This window comes from Psammomys obesus, unplaced genomic scaffold (assembly GCF_907164565.1).
Source record: "Psammomys obesus unplaced genomic scaffold, mPsaObe1.curated_primary_1811, whole genome shotgun sequence".
Taxonomy (NCBI): Eukaryota; Metazoa; Chordata; class Mammalia; order Rodentia; family Muridae; genus Psammomys; species Psammomys obesus.
In genome coordinates, this window is record NW_026585689.1 from 1,652,344 (window position 1) to 1,666,614 (window position 14,271).

Genomic DNA, 14,271 nt, shown 5'->3' on the forward strand with positions numbered 1-14,271 from the left:
GAACCGTTTTGTTGATTTCCTTCACCCAACTGACTGTACCTTCCTGTATTTCCTTCAATTCCTTCACCTGTTTGTTTGAACACTACTCTGTTTCTTTTATCTATTTCAGTAATTTAATTATTTCCTCTCTGAAGGCTACAAACTGTTCGGCTGCATCTACCTGTATTTCTTTACAGATGGCCCTAATCTCTTTGACTTTATCTTCTATTTTTTATGCATTTTATTTGTAAAAGTATCTTCTTGAATTTCACTTATGATATGGTGTCTGGGGCTGCTTGCTCCTAGGTTTACTGTTAGTTTCTGGTGCTTGCTGGAATCCTGGACTGGGGAGAATCCCCTTGGCAGGAAGATGGTTGTTCCTGAAGGAGGTCTCCTCAGCTTTTGGGTATGGTCACCAAATGGTGGTGCTCCTTAGAAATTGCCATGGCTCACCTCATGCACACAGACCTGTGTGGTAACTGTGGTCATTGGTAGTCAGTGGGTCTGTCCTCTCACCAGGAAAAGTCCTGGCGACAGCAGCCCTGCTGCTGGGTTTCTTGCTCTGAACTTAGTGAACTGCTATTGCTGCTCTTACACTATGCTTGCTGGGTGCAGCCCTCTTGAAGAACCATGGAGCCCCGCGATTTGATAAGTTTAGCTAGGGATAATTGGTTTCACCTTAGAACAGTATTTGGGGGCTGATCCCGTGGATCTCAGGCTTCAGTAGGTCTGGAGCTCTGTGCCCCAGTACCCAAGTGGTAATCAGTGGGAGTACTCTGGCAGTACTCATGCCAGAGGCAGGAGGTAGAGCCTGGAGCCTGTGGGAACCCAGAAGCTTTTTTGGATCTGGGTGTCCTGAGATCAGTCCTGATGTTTCCCCCACTGTGTGGTTTCCTCCTGACAGGGAGACCTAGTCTGTGGTGTTTTGGGGTCCACAGTTTCATCTGAGATGATTAGCAAAGCATGCAGGCACAGGCTAGTGGCTCTGCCCTGGCAACTGGATGCCTGCAGGAACTTTTTTTGAGAACTTTGGTGTATGTGTGGGTTGGGGAGGTCGACTGAGTGCCCTGAGGTTGGACCTGATGTTTCCCTCACAGTCTCTGGTTCCCTGGGGATCTGAGTTCTGTCTGGGAAGGTGAGTCTGGGCTGGAGGCTGAGTCCCTGCTGGAGCCGGGGACCCTGACACCTTCCAGGGATTGTCTGGGTGACCTGAGGTCCATCCTGATTGCTTCCTTCACCACGGGGTTTTCTCTTGACTGGAAATCCCAGTCTCTGGTGTTGTGGGGCCCACAGTTAAGACTGGGATGGTGATCAGAGCACCCATGCGTGTTGCTCTGGGCTGGTGACAGAGCAACTCCCAGGACTTGTGAACTCTTCCAGGCTTTAGCTGTGTGACTTGAGAATGGACCCAATTGCTCCCGACACCATGGACTTTCCTCTCAACTGGGAAACACAATCGCTGGTGTTTTAGCCCTCAGAGTTCGGTCTGTTGGTCACTTTTCAGTCGCTGCTGTCCTGCTCTTCAGGGGCCATCATCTTGGATTCCCCCCATGTTTTGGTTCTTACTTTTGGAAAGGAACACCTACTCTGAGTCTGGATTCATAGGTTAGTAAGCATAAAGAAACCATTTCATTTGATAGTTTTTATGCCTTAAAGAGGACCATATATTTAGTCACAGATTCAGATGACAGAATAGGTGAATTGTTTTGGGATAGGTCTTTCCCAGATTCTTCAAAACAAAGCAGTAGATTTAGTCACATGACTTCCGGGTTTTCTCTAGGCTTGTTATTAAGTTTGGATAGACTCAGGGCAAACTTGTAGAGGAAGTGGATGATACCTGAAACAGTCTTTCATTAGTATGGTGGAGGAAATTCCCTTGAAGTTATTGGCCTAAAGTCATGAATCTAAAGACATGCTTCTACAACCTCAGCACCATTGTAACTTTCATACCTTTACAGTCTTCTAAGAACTTCAAATATTATAGGATTTTGTCTAATATTTATATAGCTTCTGTCTCATCCTCAATCTAAAACAAAAATGGGTATAACATTTCACTAGAATTTGTCAAGTTCTACCTGCTTGGGTCTTGATTACAATGTTTGCTACAATTCAAGACTATTTCATGCACATGAAATCAAAGGAGAGATGGAATTAACATTTTCCCAAAATGCCTTAAAGCAAATTCCACATTGAATCCAAAGCTTAAGGAAGACATTGAACTATCCAAGCTAGCAGACATGGCAAGGTTCATGTCAGCCAATATGAAGAAATTAAAAGAATGTTGGATACGATGTGGAGAAGCTTGCCTCCTGGATGTGATTTTGGAAAGTAGCTAGGGGCAGTGAATAAAGCTGTGGCCAGGTGTCCCTATGAGACACTGAACACAGTATAAGAAGATTTAGTTTATTCCACAGGAGTTGCCAGTCTGGATCAGATTACTCATCCATAAACTTTGGATCCCATCCCATAGCAAAGGAGTGTGGTCCAAGAGTTTCCCGAGGAGTCTGGTCCTTCATCAGATTCTAAGCCCAGTGAATGATGAGCACGAAAGCAAAGATTAAACAGATAACGGGGAGTCTGCAAATATTAAAATTACTTTTATTTTTGAGATTATAATATGCTTACATCATTTTCCAGTTTTCCTTCCTCCATACATAACTTCCATGTACATTTCCCTGCTCTTTTTCAAACCATGGCACCTTTTCCAATAAGTGTTGTTTTATACACACACACACACTTACAAAACGCTTCTTTTGAATTGAAGGTACTTGAGTTGAAGAGTGAACAAATAAGTCAATGGTTAAAAGATCACAGAGGACGTAAGTCAGTTTCCAGTACACGTCAGGTGGCTCACAACTTCCTATGGCTCTAGGGTGTCTGGTTTCCTCCTCTGCCTTCCAGGGGAATTGCACTCACACTCACAAACTTATACACAGATAAACATACAGGAACATACCTTAAATTTTTATATCTAAAGATGTGGTAATAAAATTGTATTGCCATCATTATCATACTGACACAGAACTGTATGCATCTGTGATGGGCAGCACAGTGTTCTAAAGCACACATGTTATGTTGAGTCACTAACATTATTTCTCCAACCATTTTCTAGCTCATCCTTACACTTTTCAAGGACACATTAGTAGCTCTTATTCCCACATTGAGCTATAAATCACTTAAGTTTGTTATTTTTATCTGAAAGTTTATATTCTTTAAACAGAATCTCACAATGCCTGCTCATTCTATTATGAAGTTTTGCAAAATAATTTTTATGATTTTGATCTAAATAATCATGCAATGTTTGTCTTTTTTGTTTCTGTTTTTCAATTTTGTTTTCTTGTGTTTTATTGTCTTGTGGTATTACAGATGGAAACTTGCATTTCAACATGAGCTAGGCAAATACTGTACCTGTGGGCTATATCCTCAGCACTCAGTTTCTTGTCTATTTTGAAGAAGAATCCATTCATTTGTTAAAGCTAGCCTTGAGTTTATTCTGTAGTCAACAAGGGTTTGGATATGCATCCCCTGCCTCACACTTTTAAGTGGCTGGAGCAGTAGGATTATTCTACAGTCCCTACTGCACTTGTCATTTTCTTCCTTATTTCACTAAACACAGTGTCCTCCAGATGCACCCATATAGTTACAAATGGCAGAACATCACTTTATAAGTATAGAAAATAGCACTTGGTGGTTTTAGCATTTTGGAAGAATGAGTTTCATTTTATTTGTATGACTCTTTGACTACCTTTATGTATATACACCACATAATACTTGGCGTGCTGGGAGGCATAAGATGGACATTTAATCTACTTAGAATTGGAATTACGGGTGTTTATGAGCTAACATGTGGTGATAGTAACCAATCTTGGGTCTTCCGGAAGAACAGCAAGTGCTTTTAAACTCTGAGCCTTCTTTCCAGTTCTGTCTGATTTCAATCCATTAATCCATTGATTGATATTTAGAAAAGGCTCCATGCCTTAGCTATTTTAATTACTGTTGCAATAAACATGGTAATGCAAATGTCTTCTTGCCAAGCTATTTTCATTTTCTTTGGACATAAATCCAGAAGTTAAGTTAATGGATTGTGTATTAGTTTTATTCTATTTTTTTTTAGAAATTATGTTATTGTTTTTCACAATTGTTAAACTCATTTTTACATTTGCTGAAGACATTACTATTCTTAATAATCAATTATAGAATACAACTTGCATAGGGGCATAACCCTTGATATTCATTAAAATAGTAATTCACTCAGTTATACTTAAGCGAAAAGAGATTGTGAAAATCTTCTAGCTACAGTAAACATAAGTCCATTTTTAGGAAATGGAAACCTGAAAATATTTTTGCACACATATTCCAGCAGCATGAAAACTGGTGAATGGATAGAAGTATGTGATCTTTCATTAGTGACTGCATGGGACTCAGTTCTAGTTAGACATGAGAATTCCCAGGAGAGTGTCTGATCCCATCAAAGGATGCTGGACAGGAGGTTATGTCTAGAAAAACCTGTGGGATGATGACTATGATGAGCTAATCGTGGTTGTCAACTTCACTGGATCTGGAATCATTGAACAGATAACACATTGGCACACCTCTGTGGGATAGCCTTGATCAGTTTAATTGGCATAAGTATACCCACCCTAAGTATGGGCAGTTCCTTCTGATACTGGCCAAGATAAAAGGACATGTGAGAAAGGAACGTTCTTGATTGTGCTTGCTTGCTTTCACCTTGCTGGCAGGTTCACCTTGTTTGATGGCATCTTGCTGCTGCTGCTGCTGCCACTGCCACCTCCACCTTCGCCACTGCTGCTGTCGCCATTTTCCAATGACATTAGAACCCAGGTTTTCCTAAAAGAGGTCTTTAAACCAGCCTTTTCAGCATTATAGTGTAGCCTGAAGACCAGTGGCTCTCTTAGAATCCTCCAGTTCTTCAGCTGGGACAGTGAGATGTAAGACACTTGGGCTAAAGCAGCTTCTGGATTCTCAGCCTCATTTTCAGTTATCTTTCTGTAGAGAGCCTTTACCTCTAAAATGCTTAATAAATCACACACGCACACACACAATTACACAAGTTATTTAAAATAAACTGTTATTTCCATCATTTTCCACAAAGCTTTTCAGATAAAATAACACCATTTACTCAAATGTCCACTCTGTCTTATTTGACATGTCATCCTTGTCATGCATAGAGGTCTAAGTTAAACACTAAAACTTTATAATTCTTATTTTATTCTTCCTGGCTTATCTCTTTATCCCTTAGTTAATATGGCCCCTTTAAGTTATGTAAGCTTTGTAATGTATTTGAATGACTCCAGTGACTATTTATCACGATGTTAAAATCAACGGGACTGCTTTGTCTATCCTTCAATAATCTTTTCCTGGCTAAGCATTCCAACTTATTCTTCCAAAACCCTTCATAATCAACTTGAGTTTTAAAGTAACAAAAGATGGTAGATAACAAGTGCATACATTGTAATTACTGTAATTTTATAGTTTATTATATTTACTGCTCATAAAAATATTGATATATTTATGATGTTGATCTACCTTAAGAGCAAAGTTTGTTTTTATGTCTCTGCATCATTATTGTTTTGTTAACTTCAGGCAATATATTTTGTATCTATTTATGTTTCTACTCATTGTTATTTTGTTTTGTTGTTATTGTTGTCATTTTGAGATATGATTTCTGCATCCAAAGCTGAACCAGAACTCATCTTCCTTCCTCTACTTCCCACACATAAAAAAAAAATCACAATCTGTACTACATTGAGCTTAATTTTTGCATATATACAGAGTCTGGCCTTCCTCTGTAACAAACCATTTGTTCCTGCTTTGCGTATTTGGAGATGCTATATTTTGAAGGTTGGGGTTTTTAGTTTGTTGTCTTCTTAAAATCTCACATTTTTTAGGTATGTATCCCACTATTTCTTTTAAGTTTTCTATATATTCTCACTTGTATAAGTATTTTAATGATCACAAACATCATTACAAAGTCCATCAGAACTTGTGCATAATCTATTAGAAAAAGGTCTGACCATCTGTTAAGAGTACCTGTTAAAACAAGAAAAATGAAGAAAGCCTCTTATGGAATTGCTGTTTGGAAAGTAGTTCAGAGTAGGACATAACTAGGCTGCAGTGATCAACAAGATTATTAGCAACAGAACCACTAGAGATAAAAGGCTTTGATTTTTCTTCAACAACGGGAGAATGCTACAGAAAATTAATAGCTGAAAATTTCACTGGAAATAACTTATATTAAATTTGATATTTTATTCTCATATATGTTAGATTACACAATATATACTTTATAAACTTAAAAGTGCATTTACTGTATCTTTTTAGAACAGCCATTAAAACAAATAGTAAAAAGTGTCTAAGGCTCTCTGTTAGAAAGAGTCATATAGCAGCAATAGCTTAATTTTTCTCAAAATTAATTTTTAAGATTTATTTAGTTATCAACTATGTGTATGTGTATGTATATGTATATGTCTGTGGGTATAAGTATGTGAACATAGATGCCCATGTGGGGCATAGGTGTCACATCTCCTGGAATTGGAGCTACAGTCATTTATGAGTCACCTGGCTTGAGTTCTGTGAATCCAACTAGAGTTCCGTTCAAGAGCAGCACACAAGTTTAACTGCTGAGCCATCTTCCCAGCTCCCTAAAGGAGTTTGATTTAAAATTTGCCAAAAAATAAAAAATAAAAAACACACAAAAAGAGAAGAGGTACAGAGAAAATAAAACATAAGATGGTAAATATAAGTCTAAACATATCAATAAGTTAATAAATCTCTAATAAGATATGCTTATAAAATATACATTTCAGGTTCTGGCTATTACGAATAAAGTTGCTATAAACATAGTTGAACAAATGTCCTTGTGTACTTGAGCATCTTTTGGATAAATGCCTAGGAGTGGTATAGCTGGATCCTGAGGAAGCGCTATTCCTAATTGTCTGATTTCCAAAGTGGTTGTACAAGTTTACATTCTCACCAGTAGTGGAGTAGCGTTTCCCTTTCTCCACATCCTCTCCAGCATGTGCTGTCACTTGAGTTTTTTATCTTAGCCATTCTGAATGGTGTAAAATGAAATCTCAGGAACCCAGAATTGCTAAAACAATCCTCTACAATAAAAGATCTTCTGGAGGTATCTCCATTCCTTATCTCAAGCTGTACTGTCGAACAACAATACTAAAAACTGCATGGTACTGGCATAGAAACCGACTGGTGGATCAATGGAATCAAATAGAAGACTCTGAAATAAATCCACACACTATGGACACCTGATTTTTGACAAAGATGCCAAAACCATTCAATGGAAAAATGATAGTATCTTCAACAAATGGTGCTGATCTAACTGGATGGCTACATGTAGAAAAATGCAAATAGATCCATACTTATCACCCTGCACAAAACTAAAGTCCAAGTAGATCAAAGACCTAAATATAAAACCAGACACACTAAATTGGTTAGAAAAAAAAGTGGGGAAAAGCCTTAAACTCACTGGCACAGGAGACAACTTCCTGAACAGAACACCAACAGCACAGGCTCTAAGAGCAACAATCAATAAATGGGACCTCATGAAACTGAAATGCTTCTGTAAAGCAAAGGACACTGTCATCAGAACAAAATGACAGCCTACAGTTTGGAAAAGGATCTTCACCAACCCTATATCTGACAGAGGGCTAATATCCAGAATATATAAAGAATTCAAGAGGTTAAACAGCAACAAATCAAATAATCAAATTAAAAAATGGGGTACAGAGCTAAACATAGAATTCTCAATAGAAGAATATCAAATGGCAGAGAAACACTTAAAGAAATGTTCAGTGTCCTTAGTCATCAGGGAAATGCAAATTAAAAACAAGATTTTAAAATGCCTGACACAACATTATGAGACAAGGAAACTCCGAAGATGCCATTAAGTTTGTTTTGTGTTGGCCATCTACACGGGGCATGAAGCCTACAATTAAGAGTAGTGTCTTCACCCAGTGAGACTTCCTTGGAGAAAACTACATTTCATTTGCAAGTGGTGATTTGTTGGAAATGGTTTTTGAGTTAGGAATGGGGAATGTGTCCACTTCTTATTTCAGCTCTAGGAACCCATTTGGTGCAGACCAGTGGAGACCCTGAACATGCTGCTTCAGTCTCTGTCAGTTCGTGTATGTTTCACTCATGCTGAATCGGGGCCTTCTTTTCTCAGTGTCCTCTGCACCCTCTGTCTCCTATACTATTTCCAGCACCCCTCTGCAGTTTTCCTTGAGCCATTAGGTGAGGTAGTTGATGGAGACATCCTATTTAGGGCTGAGTTTTCTGTTCATGGTCACTCACTCTGCAAAATGTGTGGCTGTGGATCTCTCTATTTGTTTCCATCTGTTGCAGGAGAAAGCTTCTCTGATGATGGCTGAGCAAGGCACTGATCTGTGAGTATAGAAGAAGATCATTAGGAGCCATTTTATTACTATGTTTCTTTGTTTGCTTTTTTTGTTGTTGTTTTAGAAGATTATTATTTAATTTTACCCTATTACCCTGGGATATCTAGTCTCAGGTTCTTGACTACCCCAGCAGCATCAGGTACACATTGCATGCCGTGTGGTGGGCCTTCAGTGAATCAGATAATGGTTGATCACTTCTGCATGTTTTGTAAAAACTGTAGCTCAAAGGGTTTATGGCTAAATTGGTTTTTATATTTCTCCTTTTGCAGCATGCACAGTACAATTTTGCACCAAAAAAAAAAAAAAAAAAAAAAAAGCTACCACATAGAGGTGAAGAGTCTCTGTAGGCATCAGCTTGAATTCTCTCCATGCTCAATGAATTGACTGCTTGCGGTTTTCAACAATGAGGCCTTTCTATCAGTTCAGGAAATGCTAATTATAATTTTAGGAATGGCCTAGGTTGTTTGGAGGTTCCCAGGGATCTCTTTGACAAATAACTTAATTAGATGAAACTTGATCCAGCTAGTTGAACTTCAAGAGATGTCCTGTTGGACCTCTTTCTCCCCGTCTCCTCCATTTTTCTTCAATTCCTTCACCACTTTGCTTTGAACATTACTCTGTTTATCTTATTTCTTTCAGTAATTTAATTATTTCCTCTCTAAAGGCCACAAACTGTTTGGCTGCATCGTCCTGTGTTTCTTTACTGATGACCACAATCTGTTTGGTTTTCTCTTCCTCTGTTTCCTTGTGCATTTTATTTGTTTCCTCCACTAACCTCTTCATAAGCACAGATGTAAAGTCATCTTTTTCTCTAGCTCAAACCATTACCAGGCAAATTTTATGATTTTATTTTCTCAGTGCTGAGTAATATTCCATTGTGTAAATGTACCATGATTTTTTATTAAGCTATTCTTTTTTAAAATTTATTTATCTTTTTATTTATTGTAATTTATTTACTTTGTATCCCCAGCTATAGCCCCCTACTTCGCCCCCTCCCAATTCTATTCTCCTTCCCTCTTCCCCTCCCATGCTCTTCACCCCAGTCCACTGATAGGCAAGGTCCTCCTCCTCTTCCATCTGACCCTAGCCTATGAGGTCTCATCAGGACTGGCTGTATTGTCTTCCTCTATGGACTGGTAAGACTGCTCCCCATTAGGGGGAGGTGATCAAAGAGCCAGCCATTGAGTTCATGTCCCTGTTCCATTACTGGAACCCAATTGGAGACTGAGCTGCCATGGGCTACATTTGTGCAGGGGTTCGAGTTTATTTCCATTCATGGTCCTTGATTGGAGTATCAGTCTCAAAAAAGACCCCTGGGCCTAGAATTTTTGGTTCTGTTGCTCTCCTTTTGGAGTTCTTGTTGCCTCCAGGTATTTCTTCTCCCCCTTCTTTCATAAGATTCCCTACACTCTGCCCAAAGTTTGGCTATGGGTCTCAGCATCTGCTTTAATAATCTGTTGGGTAGAGTCTTTCAGAGGCTCTCTGTGGTAAGCTCTTGTTCTTTTCCCTGTTTTCTCCCTCTTCCAATGTCTATCCCATTTACCTTTTTGAATGAGGATTGATCTTCTTATGCAGGATTCTCCTTCTTACTTAGCTTATTTAGGTATACAGATTTAGCATGATTATCCTATATTATATATCCAATATTCCCTTATAAGTGAGTATTTACCATGTGTGCCTTTCTGCTTCTGGGATACCTCACTCAGGATGATCTTTTCTTGTTCCCACCATTTGTCTTCAAATTTCATGATGTCCTTGTTTTTAATTGCAGAATAGTATTTCATTGTGTAAATGTCCCACAATTTCTGTATCCATGCCTCAAATTGAGGGACATCTGTGTTGCGTCCAGAAAACTCAAATGACAACACATGCTGGAGAGGATGTGGAGAAAGGGGACCCCTCCTCCATTGCTGGTGGGAATGTAAACTTGTACAACCACTATGCAAATCAATCTGGCGGTTTCTCAGACAATTAGGAATAGTGCTACTTCAGAATCCAGCTATACCACCCCTAGGCATATATCCAAAATATGTTCAAGTATACAACAAGAACATTTGCTCAGCCATGTTCATCAGCTTTATTTGTAATAGCCATGATTTTTTTTTCAATCCATACATCTGTTGAGGCACAACTAGGATGTTTCTAGTTTCTGGCTATTCTGTGTACTGTAACAATGAACATGGTTGAGAGTGAGTCTGTTGTGGATCATCCTTTGGTTATAAACCCTTTGGTTATATTCCAAGAGCAGTATAGCAGGATCTTGAGGTAGATTGATACCCATCTTTCTAAGGAGGCACAAAACTGATTTTCATAGTGCCTCTACATGTTCGCATTCTCAGCAGCAAGAGATGAGTGTTCCCTTTCCTCCACATCCTCTCCAGTGTGAGCTGTTGCTTTTTTATTGATCTTAGCCAATATGATGGGTAACATTTCAAAAGTTGTTTTTATTAACTTAGATATTTACTTTACATCCCAATCGCAGCTTCCCCTCCCTCCTTTCCACCTAGTCACTCCCTCTCACCTCCTGCACCATCCTTCTCTCCTCCTTTTATCCCCAGAAAAGAGGAAGCCTCCCATGGATATCAACAAGCCTTGGAATATCAAGCGGCAGTAAGACTAGTTGCATCTTCTTTTATTGAGGCTAGACAAGACAGCCTAGTTAGGGGAAATTGATTCAAAGGTGGGCATTGTCGTCAGACTCTCTGCTCACACTTTAGGAGTCCCATATGAAGATCCATCTGTACAACTGTTACATCTGCGCAGAGGGCCTAGGTCCATCCCATGCATACTCAGTTTCTGAGTCCCTACGGGACCAAGTTAGTTGATTCTGTAGGTTTTCTTGTGTCCTTGATCTTTCTGGCTTCTTCAATCCTTCCTTCCCCTCTTTCTCAGGATTCCCAAGCTCCACTTAACATTTGGCTGTGGGTCTCTGCATCAGTTTCCTTCAGTTTCTGGGTGAAGCCTCTGTGATAACGGTTTATACTAGTAAAGCAGAATGTCATTAATAGTATCGGGAATGGGCTTCTTCTTGTGCATTGGTCTTAAGCTAGTCTAGTCATTGGTTGGCCCTTCACAAAAAGGGCTCCATTTTTTTTTAACTTCTGTAAACCTTTTGTGTGTCTAATGTTTTGTAACTGAGATGGTGTCCAAATCCCTCCATTGAAAATCTTTTTGTAGATCCCACCATTTGAAGATCATTCTGAGTGAAGTATCCTAGAAGGAGAAAGACAAACTTGGTTTATACTCGCTTATATAGACCTACAAGATATCATAAACATAATGAAATCTACACACCTAAAGAAGATAATCAAGTAAGTGGACATGGGTGAAGATGATCAATCCTCATTTAGAAAGACAAATGGGATGTGCATTGAATGTATGACAGGAGTCTACCGCAAAAGGCATCTGAAAGACTCTACCTAGCAGTGTTTCAAAGCAGACACTAAGACTCATAACCAAACCATGGCAGAGTGCAGGGAATCATATGAAAGAAGGGGAGTTAGTATGATATGGAAAGGATAGGAGCTCTACAAGGACCAAATATATCCAGGCACAGGGTCTTTTCTGAGACTGACATTCAACCAAGGATCATCTATGGATATAACATAGAACTTCTGCTCGGATGTGGCCCGTGGTAGCTCAGTAACCAAGTAGTTTTCCAAAGGAAGGAGAACAAGGACTATTTCTAACAGGATCTCAAGGGCAGGCTCTTTGACCTCCCACCCCCCCAGGGGAGGAGCAGTCCTGTTAGGCCACAGAGGAGGACTTTGCAGCCAGCCCTGAAGATACCTGATAAAACAGGGTCAAATGAAAGGGGAGGAGGTCTTCCCTTATCAGTGGACTTGGGAAGGGGCAGGGAGGAGACCAGGGAGGGAGTTGGGGAGGGGGAGGGAAAGAGGGAGCGGGATATAGCTGGGACACAGAGTTAACAAACTATAACTAAAAAGAAAAATTTAAAAAAAGAAGTGAAAAAAAAAAAGAAAATCTTTTTGGGTTACAGGAGATGGCCAGTTTAGGCTCCATATCTCCCATTGCTAGGAGTATTAGCTAGGTTAGCCTCATAGATTACTGGAAGTTTCTATTGTCTTAGGTATGCACCTCCTCACAGAGATGCCTCACCAATCCATTTGTCTCTCCCAGTACTCTGTCCCTCCCTCCTTCCTCCACCTCATCTCTCTTTTTCCCATATCCACCCCTCCTCCATCCAGAATTGTCATTCCATCTGACCCACAATTCGTCTAATCTATTTCCTCTTCTCAGTGATATTTAATCATCCTCCTTTGGGGCATACTTATTACTTAGCGTCTCTGGGCCTGTGAATTATTGTGTGGTTATCATGTACTTTAAAACCACTTTTAATTGAGTACATACAATATTTGTCTTTCTGGGTCTTACTCAGGATGATATTTTCTAGTTTCATCCATTTGCCTGCAAATTTTATAATGTCATTGTTTGTAATAGCCAAATAAAAATACACTGTGCAAAAATGTACCACATTTTCTTTATCCATTTTCCAGTTGAGGAACATCTAGGTTGTTTCCAGTTCATGGCTATTCCAAGTAAAGCTGCGATGAACATAGTTGTGCAGTTGTCCCTTGATATGGGGGGCAACTTGTGAGTATTCTGCCCTGGTGTGGTATAGCTTGGTCTTGAGGTAGATCCAGTCCTAATTTTCTGAGAAAAAAAAAAAAAACAAATTGATTTACAAAGTGGTTATTCAAATTTGTACTCCCACCAGCAATGGAGGAGTGGTGCCCTTGCTCCACATCCTTGCCAGCAAGAGCTGTCATTTGTGTTTTTGATCTTAGCCATTCTGACAGGTGTAAGAAGGAATCTTAGAATTGTTTTTCATTCACCTTTCCCTGATAAGTAAGGATGCTGAACATATTCTTAAGGGCTCCTCAGCCATTAGAGATTTCTCTGTTCAAAATTCTAGGTTCAGAGCACTGGCTCTTCTTCCAGAGGTCCTGAGTTCAATACCCAACAACCACATGGTGGCTCATAACCATGTATAACGAGATCTGGTATCTTCTTCTGGTGTACCCCATTTTAAATTGGGTTATTTGATTTCTTTGGTGTTTAATTTCTTGAGTTCTTTATAATTTTGGATGTCAGCCCTCCATTAGATGTAGTTTGTAAAAATCTTTTCCCCTTTCTGTGGGCTACTGTTTTGTCCTTTTGATGCTGACTTTTGCTTCATAGAAATTTTTCAGTTTCATGACTTCCCATTTATTTATTCGTCCTTTGCTGATGGTTAAGGCTGTTGAACATTTCTTTAATTTTTTTTCTTTAATCTATTTGAGCATTTTGTATTTAGATCTCTACCCAGTTTTTAATTGGGTTATATGTTCTCTTGATGTACAGTTTTTAATTATTTGTATATTTTATAAATTATACCTCTATCAGTTGGGAAAAATACTTTTTTTCCATTCTGTAGCCTATACTATTCCAATTCATAGTGTCTTTTGCCATGAAGAAGCTTTTCAGTTTTATGAAAGTGTCATTAGGTCCCATTTGTTAATTGTTGATCTTTTGCACGTGCTAACAGTGCTCTGTTCAGAAAGTCTTTTCCTATTTCAATAAACTCAAGACTATCCCCCACTTTCACTTTACATGGTAGATGATCTTATTGATGCTTTCTTGTATTCAGTTTGCAAGTATTTTATTGAGAAATTTTTAAATCTATGTTCATAACAGAAATTGGTCTGTAATTCTCTTTTGTTATTTGGGTCTTTATGTGGTTTGGGTATCAGGGTAACTGTGGCTTCATTAAATGAATTGGGTAATGTTTCTTCTGTCTCTACTTTGTGAAATAATTTGAGATCTATTGACATTAACTCCTCTTTGAAATTGTGGT